Genomic DNA, 16961 nt, shown 5'->3' with positions numbered 1-16961 from the left:
TAGATAACGCTTTTTTTTTAATTCCAAAAGCAAGTGACTAGTAAAGCAATTACCAAGCAATATCTAAGGAAAAGTGAGGTCCCAGAGAAGTAAATGGAGAATTAAAGCTACTTTTTTTTTTCCTGGTGGGCATTTGTAAACCTAGGCAAATGTTAACTTTAGCTTTAATGTACCTTACTAGGTCAGGAAAATAGACATCAAGGCTCAAGGGATCACACTCTTAGGCTAAGGGCAAACCAGAAGTAAACCCACTTTTATCCACATCCTCAGGGGACTGCAATGTGATAGATACCTTGGTTCTGAGAAGAATACTACAAAATGGGGTAGGGAAGGGTTTCCCTGGGGGCGCAGTGGTTGAGAGTCCGCCTGCCGGTGCAGGGGACACGGGTTCATGCCCCAGTCCGGGAGGATCCCACATGCCACTGAGCAGGTGGGCCCATGAGCTATGGCCGCTGAGCCTGTGCGTTGGAGCCTGTGCTCCGCAATGGGAGAGGCCACAACAGTGAGAGGCCCGCGTACTGAAAAAAAAAATGGGGTAGGGAAACCAGTCCCTAAGGTGTAATACAAACAGACTTTCTCATGTATTTACAGCTGCAAATTACATTATATGGGAGGCCAAAAGATGTCAAGCTATGAATTTAGTTTTCACTGGTCCCAAACATAGGAAGAAGCAAATGTAAATCCTCTCTGGGGGAAGACACCTTCATCTTAGGCTTCAAAATATTTCCATAAATAATTTTTCAAGAATCTTGAGTAGAAACAAAAAAATCAAGCACAGTAGGAAACAAGACACCATGAATGAGAATGAGCAGAAACAGATTCTCAGAATGTATATTTAAAAAGTATCAAAAACTGCCTATAGGGCTTCCCTGGTGGTGCAGTGGTTGAGGGTCTGCCTGCCGATGCAGGGGACATGGGTTCGTGCCCCGGTGTGGGAAGATCCCACATGCTGTGGAGTGGCTGGACCCGTGAGCCATGGCCGCTGAGCCTGCGCGTCCAGAGCCTGTGCTCTGCAACGGGAGAGGCCACTACAGTGAGAGGCCCATGTACCACACACACACACACACACACACACACACACACACACACACAAACTGCCTATAAAACACCTCTGTTTTCAAAGTTTAAGGAAATAAAAGATAATAATAAAAGTATATAACTATTCAATAATACATATTGATGCAGTTACAGTGCTTGTTTACAGCTGGTATCCATTCTGACTGATTAATGCCCAAGCCATATCAGTTGTTAAACACTGCACATCACACAAGTTTGTAAGAAATAGGAACTATAAAATGTGACCTTGCTGATTTGAGCAAAAGGAACTACTTGAAATGAAAGACACAACAATCCAAATGGCAACATAATGGATAGGCTTATTAATAGCAAGCAATAAGCAGATGAAAAGAAAATTAGTGAACTGAACGATAAGACATAATAAATATGCAGCTAAAGTGCAGCAGAGAGAGACTACAAACATGGTGGACAGTTAAGTAAGGATCCTATTCTTTTAGGACAATTTTTAAAAGAATAGAAACAGTAATTAATTTCCACACTAGTAGAAGGGAGAAACCAGGAAGTACAAAAAAGTGAGGATAGTCTTTAGAGGTAACAAAGGAGAAAACTAAGTGACATTTGGTTTACTGATGACTTTTTAAACAACATTGAAAGCACAATTCGTGAAAGAAAAAAGCTGGACTTCATTAAAATTAGAAACTTCTGCTCTGTGAAAGACACTGTTAAGAGAATGAAAAGGCAAGCCACACAATGGGAGAAAATATTTGTAAAACACATATATGATAAAGGAATTAGGACGCACCATTATAAAAATAAATCAAAAAAGGAAAAAAGCAAGAGAGGAAGAAAGGAACTAAAAACTCAAACAATTAGCAAGATGGGAATAGTAAGCCCTTAACTATCAATATTTAAATGTAAATGGACTAAACTATCCAATCAAAGACACAGAGTGGCTGAATGGATAAAAAACAAACAAAAACAAGATCCAACAATGTGCTATCTACAAGTGACTAACTTTAGCTTTAAGGACACACATAAGCTGAAAGTGAAGGGATGGAAAAAGATACTCCATGCAAATGGTAACAAAAAGAGAGCAAGAGTGGCTATAATTATCAGACAAAATAGACTTTAGTCAAAATCGGTCACAAGAGACAAAGCAGGACACCATATAGTGACAAAGGTGTCAATTCATCAAGAGGATATAACAACTGTATATACATACACATTCAACACTAGAGCACCTAAATATTTAAAGCAAACATTAACTGAACTGAAGGGAGTAATAGAAATAAATAACAGCAGGGAACATTTCAAAACCCACTTTCAACAATACATAGGTATCCAAACAGAAAATTAATAAATAGTGGAACTAACACTATAGACAAAATTGACCTAAAAGACACATACAGAACATTCCATTCAACAGCACCAGAATATATATTCCTCTCACATACACATGGAACATATTCTAGGATAAATCATATGCTGGGCCAGAAATCAAGCCTTAACAAATTTAAGAAGATTGTAATCATATCAAGTATCTTTTCCCACTGCAATGGCATGAAACTAGAAAAAAATAACATGAAGAAAAATGAAAAATTTATAAATGCATGGAAATTAAACAACACACTCCTGAATAATCAATGGATCAAAGAAGAAATCAAAAGGCAAATTAGAAAGTATTCTGAGAACAAAAACAACAAAGAAAACATATCAAAACTTAGGGAATGCAGCAAAGATAGTTCTAAGAAGGAAGTTTATAGCAATAAATGCCTACATTAAGAAAAGATCTCAAATAAACAACCTAACTTTACTTCTCAAGGAACTATAAAGAAAAAACTAAGCTCAAACTTGGCAGGAGGGAATTAAAGATTAGGGCAGAAATCAATGAAATAGAGACTAGAAAGATAATAGAAAAAAATTAATGAAACTAAGTTAAACAGACAACCCACTAAGACTGAATCAGGAAGAAATAGAAAATCAGAACAGACCAACAATGAGTAAGGAGACTGAATCAGTAATCAAAAACGGCTCAACAAAGAAAATACCAGGACCAGATGGTTTTAGTGGTGATTTATATCAAACATTTGAAGAAGAATTAATGCCAATCTTTCTCAAACTCTTCCAACTGAAGAAAGAACACTCCAAAAAACTCATATCACGAGGCCAGCATTACCCTGATACCAAAGTCAGATAAAAACACCACAAGAAAAAAGCAACAGGCCAATATCCCTCATGAATATAGATGCAAACATTCTCAACAAAATACTAGCAAACAGAATTCAACAGCCCATTAAAAAGATCATACACCATGATCAAGTGGGATTTATTCCTGGGATGCAAAGATGGTTCAACATACACAAATCAATAAAAATAATGCATTACAGTAATATAATGAAAGATAAAAATACTATGATTCTCTCAACAGACACAGATAAAGCATTTGACAAAATTCAACACTCTTTCATAACAAAAGCTCTCAAAAAACTGGGTATAAAAGGAACACATCGGATTTCCCTGGTGGCACAGTGGTTGAGAGTCCACCTGCCAATGCAGGGGACACGGGTTCATGCCCCGGTCTGAGAAGATCCCACATGCCATGGAGCGGCTAGGTCCGTGAGCCATGGCCGCTGAGCCTGTGTGTCCAGAGCCTGTGCTCCGCAATGGGAGAGGCCACAACAGTGAGGCCCACATACTGCAAAAAAAAAAAAAAAAAAAAGAAAGAAAAAGAAAGAAAGAAAAAAAAAGGAACATATCTCAAAATAACAAAGGCCACATGAATGACAAAACAACAGCTAACAACATACTCAGTGGTGAAATGTGAAAGGTTTTCCTCTAAACTCAGGAACAAGACAAGGATGTTCATTCTCACGACTTCTATTCAACATAGTGCTTTTTTTCAGACCTAAGTAATTTATTTTTAAATTTTATATTTAAGTTCTTTTTATTCAATTTAATTTTTATTTTATATTGGGGTATAGTTGATTTACAATGTGTTGTTAGTTTCAGGTGTACAGCAAAGTGGTTCAATTATACATATACATATATCCATTCTTCTTCAGATTCTTTTCCCATATAGATGATTAGAGAATATTGAGTAGAGTTCCCTGTGCTATACAGTAGGTCCTTGTTGATTATCTATTTTATATATAGTAGTGTGCATATGTTAATCCCAAACTCCTAATTTATACCTCCCCCCACCTTTCCCCTTTGGTAACCATAAATTTGTTTTCAAAGTCTGTGAGTTGGTTTCTGTTTTGTAAATAAGTTCATTTGTATCATCTTTTTAGATTCCACATATAAGTGATCTCATATGATATTTGTCTTTCTCTGTCTTAGTTCACTTAGTATGATCATCTCTAGGGCCATCCATGTTGCTGCAACATGGATGGCATTATTTCACCCTTTTTATGGCTGAGTAATACTCCACTGTACATATGTACCACATCACCTTTATCCATTCCTCTGTCAATGGACATTTAGGTTCCTTCCATGTCTTGGCTGTTGTAAATAGTGCTGCAATTAATATTGGGGTTCATGTATCTTTTCAAATTATGGTTTTCTCCAGATATATGCCCAGGAGTGGGACTGCTAGATCATATGGTAGTTCTATTTTTATTTTTTAAGAAAACTCCATACTGTTCTCCATAGTGGTTGTATCAATTTATATTCCCACTAAGAGTGTAGGAGTCTTCCCTTTTCTCCACACCCTCTCCAGCATTTATTGTTTGTGGCTTTTTGATGATGGCCACTCTGACAGGTATGAGGTGATACCTCATTGTACTTCTGATTTGCATTTCTCTAATAATTAGTGATGCTGAGCATCTCTTCATGAGCTTTTTGGCCATCTGTATGTCTTCTTTGGAGAAATGTCTATTTAGGTCTTCGGCCCCTTTTTTGATTGGGTTGTCTGGTTTATTTTGTTATTGAGCTGCATGAGCTATTTGTACATTTTGGAGATTAATCCCCTGTTGGTCACTTTGTCTGCAAATATTTTCTCCCATTCTGTGGTTGTCTTTCCGTTTTGTTGATGGCTTCCTTTACTGTGCAAAAGTTTTAAAGTTTAATTAGGTCCCATTTGTTTATTTTTGTTTTTATTTTCATTACTCTAGGGGTGGATCCAATAAGATATTGCTGCAATTTATGTCAAAGAGTGTTCTGCCTTTGTTTTCCTCTAAGAGTTTTATAGTATCTGGCCTTACATTTAGATTGTTACAGTAAGTCCCCTACATACGAACAAGTTCTATTGCAAGAGCACGTTCCTAAGTCCAATTTGTTTCTAAGTCCAACAAAGTTAGCCTAGGTACCCAACTAACAAAATCGGCTATATAGTACTGTACTGTAATAGATTTATAATACTTTTCACACAAATAATACATAAAAACAAACAAAAAATAAAACATTTTAATCTTATAGTACAGTACCCTGAAAAGTACAGTAGTACACTACAACAGCTGGCATACAGGGGCTGGCATCAAGTGAACAGGCAAAAAGAGTTACTGACTGGAGGAGGGAGGGGAGGTGGGACATGGTAGAGCTGAAGGATCATCAGCCATAGGTGACGGAGGGCAAGCTGCAATTTCACTCATGCCTGACGATGATGGCACAGGTTCTGGCTCCTTGCTGGATTCAATTCTATCTACTCTCTTGAAAACACAATCCAGTGATGTCTGGGTAGTAGCTCTTCTCGTCATATATGACATGGTAGCACTGGATGGCATTCTGAATGGCTGCTGCAACCTTTGGGTACTGTTCTATGTTCAGGTCCTGTGCCTCAAAAACTAACAGTACCTCCTCAAATAAAGAAAACTCCCTTGCCACTTCCTGCATCATGAATTTCTTTGGTCCTTCCGTTACTTTTTCTTCCTCTTGTCTCTCCTCGTCCTTTTTCTGGGCCTCCAATTCCATCAGGTCTCCATTAGTAAGCTCCTCATGTTGCACAGCAAGGAGTTCAGTGAAGCTGTCCTCTTGCAGATCTAGCTCCAGCTTCTTGCTGAGGGTCACTAAGTTGCTAAAGACCTCTCTGGACTCATCCACATTCTCAAATCCACAAAAATCGTGAACAAACTGCAGCTAAAGGTTCTTCCAAACCCCATTCATAGTGATGGACGTAACCTTACGCCAAGAAAAGTCAATGTTTTTTATGGCCTTATGATGTTACAGTCCTTCCAAAATTGTCACAAGGTTGTTCCTGATTCATCACTAACATTTACTGTCTGATGAAAAGTGTGACATAAATAACATTTCTTGAAAGTCGCTATAACTCCCTGGTCCAAAGGTTGGATGAGCAATGTACTCAATAGTATTCAATGTCAAATGCACTACTCTGACGTTGGGATGAAAGTCGTCCATGAATGGGGAGTGGCCTGGAGCACTGTCGAGCAGCAAGAGAATGTTGAATGGGACCTCTTTCTCCAAGCAATATTTCTCTACCTCCAGGATAAAGTGGTGGAAAAACCAGTCCTGGAAAATGGCCTGTGTAATCCAGGCCTTGGGGTTACTCTTCCACACAACAGGAAGAGAGCCCTTGGCTATGTTTTTAAGGGCTCTTGGGTTCTCTGAATGATAAACTAAGGAAGGCTTCAGCTTCAGATCACCAGAAGCATTGCCAACAAACAGAGTTAGTCTATCCTTTGCTGCTTTATAGCCGGGCATCAACTTTTCCTTCTTACTGATGTAACTTTGGTCTGACATCCTCTTCCAGTACAGTCTTATCTCTTCCACATTAAAACCCTGCTCAGGTAAATATGTGCCTTCATTAATAATTTCTCAAAGCATTTCAGGAAATTCCCAGGCAGCTACCATATCTGCACTCACCGCCTCACTGTTGTGAAGGTTGGCTCTAGCCTTGAACCGATGAAACCACCCATGGCTGGCATTAAAAGATGCTCCATCTGATTCTTCACCATGTTTCTTTTTCAAGTCTTTCAGGTTTCTCTTGAAGGCTTTTAGCTTTCTCTTGAATCAGCATTAAGCTGAGCAGGACTCGACACTGATGCTGATCCTGCATCCACACACTGAGAAGTTTCTCCATCTCCTCCATCACTTTTACACATTTCGTTGATATTACTGTCGACATCATCAGCACAGCAGACTTCACATGTTCCATGATCTTGTCCTTGTTCTTTAGAATTGTGCTGATGGTTGAATGACTTGTTATAGGAACGAGCGACGTCTACCATCTTTTTGCCTCACTCCACTCTCTCAATTGTTTTCACTTTTGTTTCCATTGTTATTGCTTGGCACTTCTTAGCAGTATCAGCTACATCACTGCTGCTTTTACACTTGTTTCCAGATATCCTGGGCTTGAAATAAAGATACTGTACTACTGTACTCTATACAGTATGGTACAGTAGAGTACACAAAACCACAACTTGTAGAGGATACACACATGTGACAATGTATGCCAGTACATGAACTAACTTAATGTGACTGGACATGCAAACGTATGTTCGCATCTTTGAAAGTTGGCAACTTGAAGGTTCATATGTAGGAGACTTACTGTAATCTATTCTGAGTTTATTTTTGTGTGTAGTGTTAGAGAATGTTCTAATTTCATTCTTTTCCATGTAGCTGTACAGTTTTCCCAGCACCACTTATTGAAGAGACTGTCTTTTCTCCATTGTATATTCTTGCCTCCTTTGTCATAGTTTAGGTGACCACAGGTGTGTGGGTTTATTTATGGGCTTTCTATTCTGTTCCATTGATCTATATTTCTATTTTTGTGCCAGTACCATACATATTGTCTTGTTTACTGTAGCTTTGTAGTATAGTCTGAAGTCAGGGAGCCTAATTCCTCCAGCTCCGTTTTTCTTTCTCAAGATTGCTTTGGCTATTCAGGGTCTTTTGTGTTTCCATACAAATTGTAAAATTCTTTTGTTCTAGTTCTGGTAAAAAGGCCATTGGTAATTTGATAGGGATTGCACTGAATCTGTAGATTGCTTTGGGTAGTATAGTCATTTTCACAATGTTGATTCTTCCAATCCAAGAACATGGTATATCTTTCCATCTGGTTCTGTCATCTTTGATTTCTTTTATCAGTGTCTTATAGTTTTCAGAGTACAGGTCTTTTGCCTCCTTAGGTACATTTATTCCTAGGTATTTTATTCTTTTTGTTGTGATGGTAAACGGGATTGTTTCCTTAATATCTCTTTCTGAACTTTCATTGTTAGTGTATAGAAATGCAACAGATTTCTGTGTATTAATTTTGTATTCTGCAACCTCACCGAATTCATTGATGAGCTCTAGTAGTTTTCCAGTAGCATCTTTAGGATTTTCTATGTATAGTATCATGTCATCTGTGAACAGTGATGGTTTTACTTCTTCTTTTCCAATTTGGATTCCTTTTATTTCTTTTCATTCTCTGATTGCCATGGCTAGGGCTTCCAAAACTATGTGGAATCAAAGTGGTGACAATAGATATCTTTGTCTTGTTCCCGATCTTAGAGGAAATGCTTTCAGCTTTTCACTGTTGAGTATGATATTAGCTGTGGGTTTTTCATAAAGGCCTTTATTATGTTGAGGTAGGTTCCCTCTATGCCCACTTTCTAGAGAGTTTTAATCAAGAATTGGTGTTGGGGCTTCTCTGGTGGTGCAGTGGTTGGGAGTCCACCTGCGGATGCAGGGGACGCAGGTTCGTGCCCCAGTCCGGAAGGATCCCACATGCTGCGGAGCGGCTTAGCCCGTGGACCATGGCCGCTGGGCCTACACGTCCGGAGCCTGTGCTCTGCGGCACGGGAGGCCACAGTGGTGAGAGGCCTGTGTACAGTAAAAAAAATTAAAAAGTAGAAAAAAATTAGTGTGTGATTTTGACAAAAGCTTTTTCTGCATCTATTGAGATGATCATATTGTTTTTATTCTTCAATTTGTTAATGTGGTGTATCATATTGATTTGCAGATACTGAAAAATCCTTGTGTCCCTGGGATAAATCTCACTTGATCGGGCTGTATGATCCTTTTAATGTATTGCTGGATTCAGTTTGCTAGTATTTTGTTGAGTATTTCTGTATCTATGTTCATCAGTGATATTGGCCTATAATTTTCTTTTTTTGTGGTATCTTTGTCTGGCTTTGGTAGTAAGATGATGGTCTCACAGAATGAGTTTGGGAGTGTTCCTTCCTCTGCATTTTTTTGGAATAATTTCAGAAAGATAGGTGTTAACTCTTCTCTAAATGTTGGACAGAATTCACCTGTGAAGCCATCTGGTCCTGGACTTTTGTTTGTTGGAAGTTTTAAAATCAGTTTCAATTTCAGTACTTGTGACTGGTCTCTTCATATTTTCTATTTCTTCATGGTTCAGTCTGGGAAGATTGTCCCTTTCTTAGAATTTTTCCATTTCTTCTAGGTTGTCCATTTTATTGGTGTATAGTTGCTTCTAGTAGTTGCTTCTTATCCTTTGTGTTTCTGTGTTGTCAGTTGTAACCTCTTGTTTTTCACTTCTAATTTTACTGATTTGAGCCCTTCCCATTTTTTCTTGATCAGTCTGGCTAAAGGTTTATCAATTTTGTTTATCTTCTCAAAGAACCAGATTTTAGTTTCATTGATCTTTGCTACTGTTTTCTTTGTCTCTATTTCATTTCCTTCTACTCTCATCTTTATGTTTTTTTTCCTTCTACTAACTTTGGGTTTTGTTTGTTCTTCTTTGCCTAGTTGCTTTAGGTGTAAGGTTAGGTTGTTTATTTGAGATTTTTCTTGTTTCCTGTGGTAAGACTGTATTGCTATAAACTTCTCTCTTAGAACTGCTTTTGCTGCATCCCAAAGGTTTTGGATTGTCATGTTTTCATTTTCACTTGTCTCTAGGTAATTTTTAAAATTTCCTCTTTGATTTCTTCAGTGATCCATTGGTTGTTCCATAACATGTTATTTAGCTTCCATGTGTTTGTGTTTCTTACAGTTTTTTCTTGTAGTTGATTTCTAATCTCATAGCGTTGTGCTCAGAAAAGATGCTTGATATGATTTCAATTTTCTTAATTCACTGAGGTTTGCTTTGTGGCCCAGCATGTGATCTATCTTGGAGAATGTCCATGTGCACTTGAGAAGAATGTGTATTCTGCTGCTTTCGGATGGACTATTCTATAAATATGAATTAAGTCTCTCTGGTCTAATGTGTCATTTAAGGCTTGTGTTTCCTTATTGATTTTCTGTCTGGATGATCTGTTCATTGATGTAAGTCTGGTGTTAATGTCCCCCACTATTATTGCATTACTGTTGAATTCTCCTTTTATGGACGTTAACATTTGCCTTATATATTGAGATGTTCCTATACTGAGTGCATATATATTTATGATTGTTATATCTTCTTCTTGGATTGATCTCTTGATCATTATGTAGTGTCCTTCTTTGTCTCCTTATAACAGTCTTTATTTTAAAGTCTATTTTGTCTTATATGAGTACTGCTACTCGAGCTTTCTTTTTATTTCCATTTCCATGGAATGACTTTTTCCATCCCCTCACTATCAGTCTGTATGTGTCCCTAGATCTAAAGTGGGTCTCTTGCAGACAGCATATATACAGGTCTTGTTTCTGTATCCATTCAGCCAGTCTATGTCTTTGGTTGGAGCATTTAATCCATTTACATCTAAGGTAATTATCAATATGTATGTTCTTACTGCCATTTTATTAATTGTTCAGAATTTGTTTTTGTAGATATTTTTTCTTCTCTTCCTCTTTTGTTCTCTTCTCTTCTGATTAAATGAGTATCTTTAGAGTTGTGTTTAGATTGCTTTCTTTTTTGTGTATGTACCTACTATATATTTTTGGTTTGTGGTTACCATGAGGTTTTGATATACCAGTATACACACACACACACACACACACACTTTTTAAAGTTGCTAGTCTCTTAATTTCAAATGCATTTCCAATATCCCTCCTCACAATTGCTGATTTTGATATCGTATTTGTGTGTTGATGATTTCCTACCTTTACTGTATGTTTGCCTTTACCAGTGAGCTTTCACTTTCATAGTTTTTTTTTTCCTAGTTGTGGCACTTTCTTTTCTGCCTAGAGAAGTTCCTTTAGAATTTGCTATAAAGCTGGTTTGGTGGTGCTGAATTCTCTTAGCTTTTGCTTGTCTATAAAGCTTTTGACATCTCCATCAAATGTGAATGAGAGCATGGCTGGGTAGAGCATTCTTGGTTGTAGTTTTGTCCCTTTCATCTCTTTAAATATATCATGCCACTCCCTTTTGGCCTGCAGAGTTTCTGCTGAAAAATCAGCATATAACCATATGAGCATTCCCTTGTATGTTATTTGTTGCTTTTTCCTTTGTTGCTTTTAATATTTCCTATTTGTCTTTAATTTTTGTCAATTTGATTAATATGTGTCTTGGCATGTTCCTCCTTGGGTTTATCCAGTATGAGACTCTCTGTGCTTCCTGGACTTGAGTGTTTCCTTTCCCATGTTAGGGAATTTTTCAGCTATTACCTCTTCAAATAGTTTCTCAGGCTCTTTCTCTCTTCTCCTTCTGGGACCCTTATAATGCAAATGTTGGTGTGTTTAGTGTTGCCCCAGAGGTCTCTTAGACTGTCCTCACTTCTTTTCATTCTTCTTTTTCTTCTGTTTCACAGCAGTGATTTCCACAAATCTGTCTTCCAGCTCACTTATTCATTCTTCTGCCTCATTTATTCTGCTACTGATTCCTTCTAGTGTATTTTTCATTTCAGTTATTGTATCATTTATCTTTGTGTGTTCTTTGAATCTTATATCTTCTTGGTCTGTGCCGCCATTCTTTTTTTAAACATTTTTATTGGAGTATAATTGCTTTACAATGTTGTGTTAGTTTCTGCTGTATAACACGATGAATCAGCTGTATGTATACATATATCCCCATATCCCCTCCCTGTAGTGTCTCCCTCTTACACTCCCTATCCCACCCCTCTAGGTGGTCACAAAGCAATGAGCTGATCTCCCTGTGCCGCCATTCTTGTTTTGAGATCCTGGATCATCTTTACTCTCATTACTCTGAATATTTTTTTCAGGCAGATTGCCCATCTCCACTTCACTTAGTTGTTGTTTTGGGGTTTTGTCTTGTTTCTTCTTCTGGAACATATTCTCTGCCATCTAATTTTGTCTAACTTTCTGTGCTTGCGATCTCCATTTCTCAGGCTAAAGGTTTGTAGTTCCTGTTGCTTCTGGTGTTGCCTGCCACCTGTTGAGTGAGTTTGGTCCAGGAACTTGTGCAGGCTTCCTGGTGGGAGGGACTGGTGCCTGTCCACTGGTAGGTGGAGCTTGGTCTTGTCCCTCTGGTGGACAGGGCCATGTCAAGGGGTGTGTTTAGAGGTGGCTGTGAGCTCAGGACAATTTTAGGCAGCCTGTCTGTGGATGGGTGAAGCTTTATTCCCACTCTGTTGGTTGTTTGGCCTGAGGCGTACCAGCACTGGAGCCTGCAGGCTGTTAGGTACAGCCAGGCCTCGGTGACAAAATGGCGACCTCTGGGAGAGCTCACGCCAATGAATATTCCCTGGGGCCTCTTCCACCAGTGTCCCTGCCCCCACAGTGAGCCACAACCAATCCCCGCCTCCCCAGGAGACCCTCCAAGATCCGCAGGTAGGTCTGACCCAGGCTCCTATGGAGTCACTGCTTTGCCCTGGATCCAAGTGTACATGAAACCTTCTGTGTGCCCTCTCAGAGTGGAGTCTCTGTTTCTCCCAGTCCTGTGCAGCTCCTGCACTTAAGCCCTGCTGGCCTTAAAAGCCAAATGTTCTGGGCACTCTTCCTCCCAATGCCAGACCCCCAGGCTGGGGAGCCTGATGTGGGGCTCAGAATTCTTACTCCTCTGGGAGAACCTCTGTAATATAATTATTTCCCAGTTTCTGGGTCGCCCACCCAGTAGGTATGGAATTTGATTATATAGCAAAAGTGCCCCTCCTACTATCCCACTGTGGCTTCTTCTTTGTCTTTGGATGTAGAGTACCTTTTTTGGTAGGTTCCAGTGTTTCTTGTTGATGGTTGTTCAGCAATTAGTTGTGATTTTTATGTTTTCTTGAAAGGAGGTGAGTTTTCAACATAGTACTTTAAGTCCTAACCAGGGCAATTAGGCAAAAAAGAAAAAGAAAAGCATCCAAATTGGAAAGGAAGAAGAAAAACTGCCTCTGTTTTCAGATGACAGGATCTTACACATAGAAAACCCTAAAGGCTCCACCAAAAAACTGTTAAAATAAACAAATTCAGTGACGTTGCAAGATATAAAATCTACATACAAAATCAGTTGTTTCTATATACTAACAATGAAATATGTTAGATAAATAAGGAAAACAATCCCATTTACAATAGAATTAAAAACAATAAATTTAAGGAAACAAATTTAACCAAGGATGTGAAATTTCTGTACACTTAAAACTACAAGAGATTGATAAAATAAACTGAAGAAGACACCTATATATGGAAAGATACCCATCATGCATCTGAAGAATTAATATTGTTAAATTGTCCATCTATCCAAAGATATCTAGAGATTCAATTCAAATGCTACCAAAATTCCAATGACATATTTTACAGAAGTAGAAAAGAACCATCTTGAAATTCCTGTGGAACCACAAATGACCCAAAAAGTCAATTTTGAGAAAGACAAAGAAAGATAAAGGCATCACTGATTTCAAACTATATTACAAAGCCACAGTAATCAAAACAGCATGGTATTGGTATAATAACAGACACACAGACCAAAGGAACAGAATTGAGAGCCCAGAAATAAACCCAGGCATATATGGTCAATTATTTGATAAGGGAGCCCTCCATGGGCGAAAATATTCTTCTGAATAAATGGTGTTCATCACTCCCAAAGTCATTCTATGAGGTCACCATCACCCTGATACAAAAACCAGACAAAGATGTCACAAAAAAAGAGAACTACAGGCCAGTATCACAGATGAACATAGATGCAAAAATCCTCAAGCAAATACCAGCAGACAGAATCCAACAACACATTAAAAGAATCATACACCATGATGAAGTGGGGTTTATCCCAGGAATGCAAGGATTCTTCAATATACGCAAATTGATCAATGTCATACACCATATTAACAAACTGAAGGATAAAAAACATATGATCATCTCAACAGATGCAGAAAAAGCTTTCGACAAAATTCAACACCCATTTATGATAAAAAAAACTCTCCGGAAAGTAGGCATAGAGGGATCTTACCTCAACATAATAAAGGCAATATATGACAAACCCACAGCCAACCCTGTTCTCAATGGTGAAAAACTGAAAGCATTTCCTCTAAGACCAGAAACAAGACAAGGTTGTCCACTCTAACCACTATTATTCAACATAGTTTTGGAAGTTTTAGCCACAGCACTCAGAGAAGAAAAAGAACTAAAAGGAATCTAAATCAGAAAAGAAGAAGTAAAGCTGTCACTGTTTGCAGATGACATGATACTATACATAGAGAGTCCTAAAGATGCTACCAGAAAACTACTAGAGCTAATCAATGCATCTGATAAAGTAGCAGGGTACAAAAGTAAGGCACAGAAATCTCTTGCATTCCTATACACTAAGGATGAAAAATCTGAAAGTCAAATTAAGAAAACACTTCCATTTACCACTGCAAAAAAAGGAATAAAATACCTAGGAATAATCCTACCTAAAGAGACAAAAGACCTGTATGCAGAAAACTATAAGACACTAATAAAAGATATCAAGGGTAATACAAACAGATGGAGAGATATACCATGTTCTTGGATTCGAAGAATCTACATTGTGAAAATGACTATACTACCCAAAGCAATCTACAGATTCAATGCAATCCCTATCAAACTACCAATGGCATTTTTCACAGAACTAGAACAAAAAATTTCACAATTTGTATGGAAACACAAAAGACACCGAATAGACAAAGCCATCTTGAGAAAGAAAAATGGAGCTGGAGGAATCAGACTCCAGACTTCAGATGATACTACAAAGCTACAGTAATCAAGAGAGTACGGTATTGAAACAAAAACAGAAATATAGATCAATGGAACAGGATAAAAGTCCAGAGATAAACCCATGCACATATGGTCACCTTATCTTTGATAAAGGAGGCAAGAATATACAGTGGAGAAAAGACAGCCTCTTCAATAAGTGGTGCTAGGAAAACTGGACAGGTACATGTAAAAGAATGAAATTAGAACACTTCCTAACACCATATAAAAAAATAAACTCATAATGGATTGAAGATCTAAATGTAAGGCCAGACACTATAAAACTCTTAGAGGAAAACATAGGAAGAACACTCTATGACATAAATCACAGCAAGATCCTTTTTGATCCACCTCCCAGAGAAATGGAAATAAGAACAAAAATAAACAAATGGGGCCTAATGAAACCTAAAAGCTTTTGCACAGCCAAGGAAACCATAAACAAGATGAAAAGACAACCCTCAGAATGGGAGAAAATATTTTCAAGCGAATCAATGGACAAAGTATTTATCTCCAAAATATTCAAGCAGTTCATGCAGCCCAATATCAAAACAACAAAAAACCAAATCCAAAAATGGGCAGAAGACCTAAATAGACATTTCTCCAAAGATATATAGATTGCCAATAAATGCATGAAAGGATGCTCAACATCACAAATCATTAGAGAAATGCAAATCAAAACTACAATGAGGTATCACCTCACACCGGTCAGAATGGCCATCATCAAAAAATCTAGAAACAATAAATGCTGGAGAGGGTGTGGAGAAAAGGGAACACTCTTGTACTGTTGGTGGGAATGTAAATTTATACAGACACTATGGAGAACAGTATGGAGGTTCCTTAAAAAACTAAAAATAGAACTACCATACGACCCAGCAGTCCCACTCCTGGGCATATACCCTGGGAAAACCATAATTCAAAAAGAGACATGTACCACAATGTTTGTTGCAGTACTATTTACAATAGCCAGGGCATGGAAGAAACCTAAGTGTCCATCAAAATATGAATGGATAAGGAAGATGTGGCATGCATATATATATATATATAATGGAATATTATTCAGCCATAAAAAGAAAGTAACAAAATTGAGTTATCTGTAGTGAGGTGGATGGAGGTAGAGTCTGTCATACAAAGTGAAGTAAGTCAGAAAGAGAAAAACAAATACCGTATGCTAACACATATATATGGAATCTAATAAAAATGGTTCTGAAGAACCTAGAGGCAGGACAGAAATAAAGATGCAGACGTATAGAATGGACTTGAGGACACGTGGAGGGGAAAGGGTAAGCTGGGACGAAGTGAGAGAGTAGCATGGACATACATACACTACCAAATGTAAAACAGATAACTAGTGGGAAGCAGCTGCATAGCACAGGGAGGTCAGCTCAGTGCTTTGTGACCACCTAGAGAGGTGGGATAGGGAGGGTGGGAGGGAGAAGCAAGAGGGAGGGGATATAGTAATATATGTATACGTCTAGCTGATTCACTTTGTTATACGGCAGAAACTAACACAACATTGTAAAGCAATTATACTCCAATAACGGTGTTTTAAAAAATGGTATTCACTCACAAAAGAATGAAATTGGATCCCTGTCTTATATCACTCAGAAAAATTAACACAAAATGGATTAAAGGTTTAAATGTAAGAGCTGAAATTGTAAAACTCCTAGAAGAAAACATAGGGGAAAATCTCCTTGACATTGATCTTAACAATGACTTTTTAATATAACATCAAAAGCAGAAGCAACAAAAGCAAAAATAAACAAGTAGTACTATATCAAACTAAAAAGCTTCTGCATAGCCAAAGAATCAATTAACAAAATGAAGAAGCAACTTATGGAATGGGAGAAAATATTTTCAAACTATAAATCTGATAAAGGGCTACTATCCAAAATACTAAGTAATTTGTATAACTCAATAGCAAAAACCCAAATAATCAGATTAATGAATGGGCAGAGGACCTAACAGACATTTTTCCATCAAAGATATCCAAATGACCAACAAATACATGAAAAGATGCTCCACATCACTAATCATCAGGAAAA

The 16961-nt window shown here is 37.9% G+C and overlaps 1 protein-coding gene across 1 annotated transcript in view; it reads right to left on the bottom strand.

The window, feature by feature from the left end:
- Positions 1 to 16961, bottom strand: part of TEX11 (testis expressed 11) — a 376012-nt gene that overhangs the window by 108997 nt on the left and 250054 nt on the right. The window lies entirely within an intron of this gene.

The sequence above is a fragment of the Kogia breviceps genome, chromosome X (assembly GCF_026419965.1).
Source record: "Kogia breviceps isolate mKogBre1 chromosome X, mKogBre1 haplotype 1, whole genome shotgun sequence".
Lineage (NCBI taxonomy): Eukaryota > Metazoa > Chordata > Mammalia > Artiodactyla > Physeteridae > Kogia > Kogia breviceps.
The sequence above is the reverse complement of the archived record's forward strand: the minus strand, read 5'-3'. Positions and strand labels throughout refer to the sequence as shown.